Raw genomic sequence first — 10,000 nt, forward strand, 5'->3', positions numbered from 1 at the left:
CCGAGATGTTTAATGTGCTTTCAGCCCCACCCGCTTCCCTACCACAGATCACAAAAGTCCTGGCATTTTTCATGTTTTATGTCTCATGTTTCTGAAAGTTTGTCTGAGCCTCCTCAATCCAGGCTAGACTATACAAATTCTGTAGTTTTTTAAAGCTGGTTGCCACTCACAATTTTGCATCTTAAAACAATCATGGTGAGGTCAGTGAAGAGCTAAAAACACCTAAACTGAAGCCTTCAAAAGGAGTTAACTGTTGAAGAAATCTTTACATACGAAGAACAAAATGTAAATGCCCTTATGTTTGGTTGTTAAATTATTCTTATTTAACAAAATTAAGCAGAGTAACAAATCAGGCAGCCTTTTTTGGTCATTTAGTAGCTGTTTGAAATGAAAAAGTTTTTCTATCACAACAGAACAAAGCTGAGTAAGTGGAGGAGGGAAGGAATGGAATGTTTACTACAACAGTTGTAATGATGGTTAAAAAACAATTAAGGTGAACTGTCCGGTTGCAAACATCTGCCAAAGAAAGTGACTAAATGTACATGCATACAGCAAAGGTTCACTGCAGAACTTGAATGCAAGGTTGCATACCCTCAACTCACAAACTGCAGACTATAGTTATGGTCGGAATCTTACTAATCCAGGGAGTAACAAGTACGAAAAAGTAATTGAAGACATTTATGCCTTACAAAAGAAAGAAATCTGACAGGGAAGTGCTGCACTGGAAAGGCAGACACAACAGGAGTCATAAAAGGAAAAATACTTTTGCACAATACAGTATCTCTGTCTGCAGCAGCAAATTTCAAATACATATCTCACAGCAGACACTGAGTAAATATAAAAGTAGACTACAGTTACTTGAGATAGCAGCCATCAATTAACATGTCTGTCTAAACCCCTATGTCACAAGATGGGTCGCAAACTGGCTCAAAGCAGAACCCACAGAGTGAGAGTTGCTGGAGCCATGTCAGACTCGAAACCGGTCACAAGTGGCGTCCCACAGGGTTCTGTCCTGGGACCACTCTTGTTCGGTATATACTTTTCCGAGGTACAGGCAAACGTGGAAGGACTATGGCTCACCAAGTTTGCAGACGACTGCAAACTGGGCGCCATAATCGACTCTCCAGCTGACACAAATATCCTTCAAAAAGGTCTGAGAGAGACAGATAACTGGTGCCAGCGCCATGATTTAAAGCTAAATGCCAAAAAATGTATAGTCATACCCTTTGGCAAAAACAATGTGCCCACAAATTACCACATAGGCGGAAACCCACTAAGTATAGAGAAAGTTATTAGGGACCTGGGGACCCAAGTTGATAGCAATCTCTCCTTTGAAAACCACATTGCCAAAGTGGTTAGAAAGACCTTCTACACAGCCCACCTCATCACGAAGGGTTTCACATCTAGATCAAGAGAGGTAATCGTGCCCCTTTATTCATCCCTCATCAGGCCCATCATAGAATACAATGCCCCTTTTGGGATGTACCTTACCCGACACCTGCAGCAATTAGAGAGACCCCAAAAGTATCTCACCAAGAGGATTAAGGGTCTCAAACAGATGCCATATGCTGCTCGGTTAAAATAACTCCAGCTCTACTCAGCTGCATACCGCCTACTTCGAGGCGATCTATGCCTGACATACAAAGCTATGTCAAAAACAGAATTAATGGACATGCTCCACCTCAGTAAATCTAAATCCCTTAGAGCCACACGCTCAAGGGACTTGAACCTCAGCACAGAAATAAACAGAACTTGCTGGAGGGACAGGTTCATAACCCAGAGGCTCCCTTCGCTCTGGAATAGAATTCCAGTTCATGTGAGGCAGAGAACCTCACTGAATCTCTTCAAGAAGAATCTCAATAGGTGGATGGGGGATCGTAGGTTTGTCCCAGGGATTACTCCCGTGTCACTATTAGACAGAGGCACAGTAAACTAAACCTTAAAAAGGGCACAGTATACTCAAATCAAGGGGTGGCGTAAGCCACACAGAATCGGGCTAGGCTTATAACTTCCCCAGGGCAGATAGCCTAGTATGAACCTATGAACCTATGACCAAAATACCTCCAAGTAGGTTAACAACTAGCTCACTAGAGCGAGTGGCTCGCATAGACTTGGACTTCTTTAGGGGGAGCATGTCCATCAATTCTGAATTGGACATGGCTTTGTAAGTCAGGCAGAGATCGCCTCCGAGTAAGCGATATGCCACAGAGTACAGCTGGAGTTTTTCCAGTCGGGCTGCATAGGACATATGTTTGAGACCAGTAATCCTCTTGGTGAGGTACTTTTGTGGTCTTTCCAGCTGTTGGAAGTGTCTTGTGAGGTACATCCCAAACGGGGCACTGTACTCTATAATGGGTTTGATGATTGACTAGTAGAGGGGCACTATAACCTCTTTATTTCTAGATGCGAACCCTTTAGTAATTAGATGGGCTACATAGAAGGATTTCCTAACTACTTTGGCAATATGACTGTCAAAGGAGAGATTACTATCTACCTGGGTCCCCAGATCTCTTATTACCACTTCTGTATTAAGGGGGCTGCCACCTATGTGGTAATTCATCGGCGTTTTGTTTTTCGCATATGGGAGGACTATGCATTTTTTGGCATTTAGCTTGAGACCATGACTTTGACACCAGGTGTCTGTCTCAGTAAGGCCCTTTTGGAGAAAGTCTCTGCCATCTGGTGAGTCAATTATGGCTCCCAGTTTGCAGTCATCGGCGAACTTGGTTAGCCATAGTCCTCCTGTGTTTGCCTGTACTTCTGAGAAGTACATGTCGAACAGTAGGGGTCCCAGGACTGAGCCTTGTGGGACACCACTTGTGACTTGTCTAGAGTCGGACCTGGAGCCCGCTATTCTTACAGTGCAAGTTTTGTCTATAAGCCAGCTGGCAACCCATCTTGTGACGTAGGGGTTTACGTTCAGGCTGGTGAGTTTTTCTATAATTCCCGAGTGGGGAATGGTATCAGAAGCCTTGGCAAGGTCAAGGTAGGCTGTGTGAACTACCTTCCCCTCATCAATGACCTTGGTGACAGTCTCAAAGAAGTCAACCAGGTTTAGTAGGCATGACCTGCCCTTAAAGCCGAACTGGGTCAGGTCAAGTGTTTGGAGGTTCCCAAAGTCTTTCTTAAGGAGTTCCATGATGATGCGCTCCACAGCCTTGCAGACCAGGCTAGTCAGGGTTATGGGGCGATAGTTACCAGGGTCAGTTGTGACCCCTCCTTTGTGGAGTGGAATAACCGTTGCCGTGTGCCATTCTATGGGCACATAGCCTGTGGAGAGGCAGAGGTTGAACACTGTTTAGGTGGGGGGTTAGTTCATTTTGTAGTTCGTGCAAGACGCAGCTTGGGACACCATCTGGCCCCATTGACGCTGTGCCTTTGAAAGGGCTGTTTTCACCTGTGCATCTGTGATTTCCGAGACACTACACTTTTCGGTATTGCTGTGGGCCCTTCTGGGTGTGAGAGGGGGGTGAAGTTTGCACTGAATCTATCTGCCAGGATGTTGGCAATATCAGTGGGTTCAGTATATTTTGTGCTATTTTGCACTAGCTCAGAGCATATCTGCGAGTTGCCACTTAGATTCTTGACATAGCTAAAGAAGGCTTTATGGTTATCTTTCGAATCCTTGGCTATTTTTCTTTCGAAGTTAGCCTTGGAGGATTTTATGAGGGACCTTAGTTTCTTACTGATACCGATCAGGGATGTCTTTCCTTCTTGGGATTTGCTTTTTTTCCTGAACTAGTTTCCTCCTCTTATTGTACAGCCTATTTATAGCAGGGATCCACCAGACTGGTTTCCTTCTCGTAGGGTAGCGAGTCTTGGTTTTGCTAGGGATGGCACGATCCATGCATCGTTGTAGGTGCTCAGAGTGCATTTGTAAAGGTTCCTGCATCTTGGGCAGCATTATCCTTTAGCGTGGGTGCTGTGAAACTTACCACCTCTGTCTTAAGTAAGGTGAAGTTTGCTTTAGAAAAGTTTTTTTTACTGTGGTTTCCTTAGTTGGGGGTGGTGGTGGAGTGTGGACATCCAGAGTGATTACTTTATGGTCTGATCTAACTAGTGATGGGTTAACCTCTGGTGTGGAACACCTGTCGCCCATGTTGATGACCAGGTCCAACAGGTTTGTTTTCACCTCTGGTAGGGGAGTTTATCAGCTGATACAAGGGCATTTGAGTTGATAAATTCCAGAAACAGCTGGACCTGGGAGTTTGTACTCTAGTAGTTTTCCCAGTTAACGGTAGGGTAATTGAAATTGCACAATATCAGAGTGTTCTGTAAGACCTTCATGTTTTCCAGTGTCTCCAGAAAGGCGTAGTGGTGGTCCTGGGTCATGGAGGGTGATCTGTAGCAGGCCACAATTTGCATTGCAAATTTGCATGATGTTAGTTGCACATGGATGATCTCGGAAGTATCATGCTGCGCCACTAACCTGGAGGTGTAAGTACCCTTGATGAATATGGATACACCCCCTCCTTTTGTGATTCGGTCCATGTTCTGTGGCCAAAATATGTGGTATGAGTTGTAGCCCGGTAGTGCTGGGGTGCTCTGTGGAGCCTTGAACCAGGTTTCAGTTACTGCACAGACGTCAACGTTCTCCATACTGAGGAGTGCTTCGAGGGCAGGCAGTTTGATATTTAAACTCCTGGCATTGAGTAGCATACCCTCATTTTTTTTTATTTGTGCTGTTTACGGAGGTGGGTTTGACTTTTCAGCCTTGCCTAAAAAAGGCACTATGGGGACAGCAAGAGCCCTGGCCAGTATTCGAAAGCCTAGGAGTGACAGGTGCAAGCAGTCTCTTGCGAAGCAAAGAGGCCTGTCGAGCATGTCATCCCATGCTGACAGACGCTGGATCCCCCTTGATGACACCAGAAGCTTAGCCAATTGTTGAAATTGATCATTTTTTCTTTATACTGCGGTATCAATCTTGGTGAGAGCAGGATGCTACTCAGGGTCAGGGTCATACCTGCCTGGGCTACATGATCAGAGAGCTCTTCCATGTTTCTTTTCATGTAGTCCAGGGAGGTACATCTCAGGTCATTCACACCAACATGAACAATGACAGAGTCATATTTGTACTTGTTCTGGAGTGACCTGAGTGCTTGTGTTATGTGGTAGATTCTGGCTCCAGACAGGCTGCCAACAGTAACCTTCTCCTTGTCCAGCCTACTGAGTGGGACGTCAGTGTGCCTGACTATAGAGTCGCCTATTACTAGTGACTTAGGTATGTTATTTTGCCTTAAGTGCTGTTATTGTGCGGCACATTGATTTTGTGTTTTGTGTGTTGTCTGGTTTGTGACGGGAGGTGCAGGTTTTTTGGGTGTCTGCTTTGGAGGTCTGTGATGCTTTTGCAGGTTTTTATTTAGGGCCTCCAAGTATGACTTTGTGTATTTTTTGCCAGTGCTGGTTTAGTATGTCTATGTGAGGCTGGATGTGTGGTGCAAGTGTTAACCTTCACCTCATGACTGCTTGTTACAGTCTTGGGTGGAGAGAGCTTGGACTCCAATTTAGCTATATAATTGCATCTCTCGCATATGTTAATGCTTTTTGGTAGGAGGAGAGGGTTGTCTGTGTACATGAGGCAGTTGTAACATTGCCTCAGGATACCCAGGTTCACCAGCTGGACTGGAGAGTATACCTGAAATTGCCCTTTGGTCATGTCTGAATAGTAGAGTGAGCTGCTTAGTCACTTGGTTGGTGAGAGGTGAATAATGAGCCTTGCCCTGCTGGGCAATCAAGTGTCGGGGTGTATTAGTGCGTGCTATTAGGTCTGAGCAAGTGCTGGACTGTAGGATGCTTTTTAAGTGCTTGGGTTGAGAGTTAGACTACTTTCAAGGGAAAACTGAAGAGGAGACTTGGTGGAGCCGGGATAAATTTAGCTCTAGCTAACCGGCGCTGCCTGGACTTGCAAATGCGGTTTTTACAGCAGGGAAATTAGAGAGAGAGAAATTAGCCCAAAATGGCCCACAAACTACTAACATCTGGGCTGGAACCACTCCTCCAGGGACAGATGGCTGCTCAAAGCTCCCTCTCTAACAGGTGAGCAGAGAAACCTCCCTCTATCCAAGTAAGGCATGGGCAACTCAGAAAATTGTAACAGCTCTGAATTCAGCACTAGCCTGAAAACTGGACTATACTAGCTTAGAAAGGTGGGAAACAAGGAAAAAAAATATTTGAAAAGATAAGGCAAAAACAGTAAAATTACACTGCTTTAGACTACAAACATAAAAAATACACTTAAAACAGCTTTAAATGACTACAAGCAATCAGAAAAAGGCTTTTAAACAAATTACCCAATTAACCAGTAAAAAAAAATCTCAAAAACTGAGCCCTGTTCCTGTAGTCTTCAATAAGACAAGTTCTAACTGCACATTCCTGCCACTGGGGTGCAGGGGAACCTTCTCCAAAAAAGGCGGCCTGGATTAGTGCTCAAATTATACAAAAAAATAAAGCTAGATTCAGCAGGCCTGGATCTAGTCTTTGCTACAGCAAACAAGGCACACCAATTTCCATAAGAAACAGTTCAAATATGCAGGCACTATAAGCCTTTAACCAGAAATTCCCAACTCAGAAGGGCAGAGTCCAGCCTCTTCTCCTACGAGTGTGCAGACCACGAACCTTCTTAATGTAAAATAACTGGCCTGAAGCCCACGTGCTTAAACCAGAACTAATACACTTTTAGAATAACAGACACTGAACCCTCAGTCAGCAGTTCCCAACTTAAAAGGATGTAAGCTGCCTGTCCTCCACAACCACAAACCTTCTTAATGTAAAACAACTGGTCTGAAGCCCAAGTGCTTAAACCAAAAGGCTAAAAGAATGATAGCTACACCAAGCAGTAATAAATACAACTGAGTACTTTTAAGGTTACGCAAAAGCAAAATAAAGTAGGAAGAAACACAAATACAGTACAAGCAGATGAAAAAAGCGCAAATTATTTGTTATTTTTTTTTTTTTTGAGTGAGCAAATGAGATGGGCCAAGGAGGAGTATCCAAATGCAAATTTTCACGAGGGGCAGGCAGTTTCAAAGCCACCAAGATCAACACCAAAACAAAAGCAGGGGATGGTGGGTGGGGAAGTAAATGAAAAAACAGAGCCACAACTTCCAGCTAGATAGTATTCAATGCAACACAAATAAATCAATTTAAATGCTGTACTATTTGAAAAAAAGTGCAGATAAAGATTTACTTAAATTTGGACTACAAAGTGTTAGCCTTAGAAAACTCTGTAATTAGAGTTTTTTTTTGAAGCTTACTACTGTGAAAAGTATAGCATGAGCTTATTTCACATAGGTAGGTCACACTAATGCCATTCCATTCACAACCAAATTCCCATCATTATGTCTACTCAAACTCATTTTAAAAGGTGAGCTGAAATGGATTCTAGGAACCAGAAAAAGAAACTGCAAAACAGGATCATGTTAACATGGTAGATCTCATGACACCAGATTTGTGTAAAGAACATGAAAATATAGTAAGAAGCATTTAGAACCATTCTGATGCATTACAACATCACAGAACAGAATACATTATTTCAAGTTTCACAGTGGAGTTTTCCTTTGACTGTTAGGTACACACATACACTGGAACTAATGAAAAGGGGTGTCAATAGATATTTGGAAGACTGGTTCAAATGCTGAAAAGTTAAGACAGGACTACCTACTTAAAGTGCATCAAGAACAGTCAAGAAGCATTTGCTACAACACTGTTTCCAATTTGTGTTAAATGTTAAGAGTAAGGAGCTGACATACTGGCAGTCTGCTTAGAATTAAGGGTATATTTAAAACCAGAGTGGGTTTTACACATTTTAAATATGCTTCAGATGTACTGCTCTAGTTGCAGCTACTGGTAATGTTTAACGTTAATGAAATTACGTAATGTTAATTAATGTTAACAGAGTAGTTAAAGGGATTAAAGGTAATGGTTTACTTTTAACCTACTTGTACTTTCTTCTCTCTCTCTCTGTCCTTAACAGATTCATTCATAGAGATCTATCACTCCACCACAGAAGCATACATCTATTTGTTCCTGTACAGTGGGTCAAGAGCTCCAGACACTGACACCATCATACAGACATGAATCAATTAACATTCCTGCACACACATCTCTTGCATCCAAAGGGTTAGCATGTGACAGGCAGATACAAGTTGTTACAAACTGCTTTTGCAAAGATAAGACCTCGAGGTGCTCTGTCCCCACCCCATAAGCAGAGACCTTACCATGTCTCAGGTCTTCATAGGGATAACTGATAGTTAACTCTCCGTCAAAACATACACTTCCCTTATCCTCCATCCCCACCCCAGCAGAGGCAAGTAATACCGCACTATTCTTCTCTTATCTGCACTGTCTAATCTATGTCACATGTACCACAAAGTTCCACCATCCACAACATAACTACCTACCTGCTTAGTGCTTCAATTTTTATTATGCATGGTACTTGTAATCAAGCACCTTAAAACATAAAAATGAAAGGGAGAAATCTACATGCAGAAGAATAGGACAAACACTAGAATAGGGGAAGGCAGTATTTTTCACAAAGGAACAAAAAAAAAAAAATGAATACCAACTTAAAAATTAAATTCAGATATTAAAATGGGGAAAGAAAAAAAATGACAAAAAAGATGAGCAAGGCACCAAGATAAGAAAAAAGTTTTGTTATTGAGAAACAAATCACAAAATGGTATTTCTCCCCTCTTTTCAACAGGTTCACTGGAAACATCCCTAAAGCATGCATACATAGCCTCATCTAAAAGGCAGTTTGAGTCCACCCAATATACCCACCATTAATTTTGGACAAACTCTGTACCACCTCTGTCCTTGTATTTTAAGCGTCAAGGGCACCCAGTCTTTTCTACCTCTGTCCTTGCATTTTAAGTGTCAAGGGCACCTAGTCTTTTCCGAGTGTATTTTAGCCTGTACAGTAACAAGTTTGAAGAAAAGTGCTTTAGTGTCCTAGTTTGAAAGCAACAGCCTTATCTTCTGCCTCCTCCACAGACATCCTTCCACCCTTTATCTCCCTTTCTTATATCTCCTTGCCCAAGACACAGTCGTTAAACCACTTTTAGCTCTGAACTAATATTTGTGCACAGTCACCACTGACTCCGTGCATTCAACTGCTTACTGTATTTTTATTTTTCTATAGAAGTGTCCCTGCAAGCAAATCAATATGTATACAACAGTGAAGTCTGCAGTTTGTGTGGGCTATATTTTTAAATTATAAACATTATGGCAGCCCAAAACTAAAGAACTTTGTACACTATACAATATCAATTTTCTTCGACCACAGCAGTCTCACTGGTACAGTCTCCTTCAAATGTGATACACTGTTTTAGCAGTCCTCGGTCTCCTTTCCTTAAATATATTTCTCCTTTGCCCCAGATGCTTGTGTAACCACTTTTAGTTCTAAAGAAAGGATTTTTCCAGAACTGCAGTCCTGCATTCTGGCCTACTTCTCATCGTTTTGCTTATCTGTGGGGGTGTGGGTAGCCTTTGGACTTAGCATTTTAAAGTTCATAGAAACCCCCTTACCATTACACAGCTGTTCAAACTGTCAACTGCAATTTTTTACTGTTAAATATCACCATCAATCAGGTCAACATGACATTGGACTAACGCACCCACTAAAATATAGTGTCCTAGAGCAACAAAATCAAGACTTGCCTCTGGCACAGCACCCTTTTAAACTACATTGGTCCTTTTAATTATCTCTAAGGATTTGTGACTGTAAATTTCATCACCAATTGTTTGTGTCTGTCACCTTGTCAAGTTGTCAACCCACTTTGTTCACCATTGCTAATGTTTGATCTCTTTGTATTCCCCATACCCTACCCCCAATTCCCACCCACCTAATACTCAAACTGTCCTAACTCCTTTCCCTCTGTACTCAGAATCACATCTCAGATTTTACTATTTCTCTCTCACTCTACTAGCTTTCACCACCAATTATCAAATCTACCTCCTTCAGTTACTTGAATTCAGCCAAGCCGCACAAAGAATACCAACA

At 42.4% G+C, this 10,000-nt stretch overlaps 1 protein-coding gene across 2 annotated transcripts in view; it reads right to left on the reverse strand.

Moving 5' to 3' along the window:
* RBPJ (recombination signal binding protein for immunoglobulin kappa J region) overlaps positions 1 to 10,000 on the reverse strand; it is a 1,681,970-nt gene that overhangs the window by 1,644,483 nt on the left and 27,487 nt on the right. The window lies entirely within an intron of this gene.

Source organism: Protopterus annectens, chromosome 2.part1 (assembly GCF_019279795.1).
Source record: "Protopterus annectens isolate FY-2018-M chromosome 2.part1, PAN1.0, whole genome shotgun sequence".
In the NCBI taxonomy this organism is placed as follows: Eukaryota; Metazoa; Chordata; order Ceratodontiformes; family Protopteridae; genus Protopterus; species Protopterus annectens.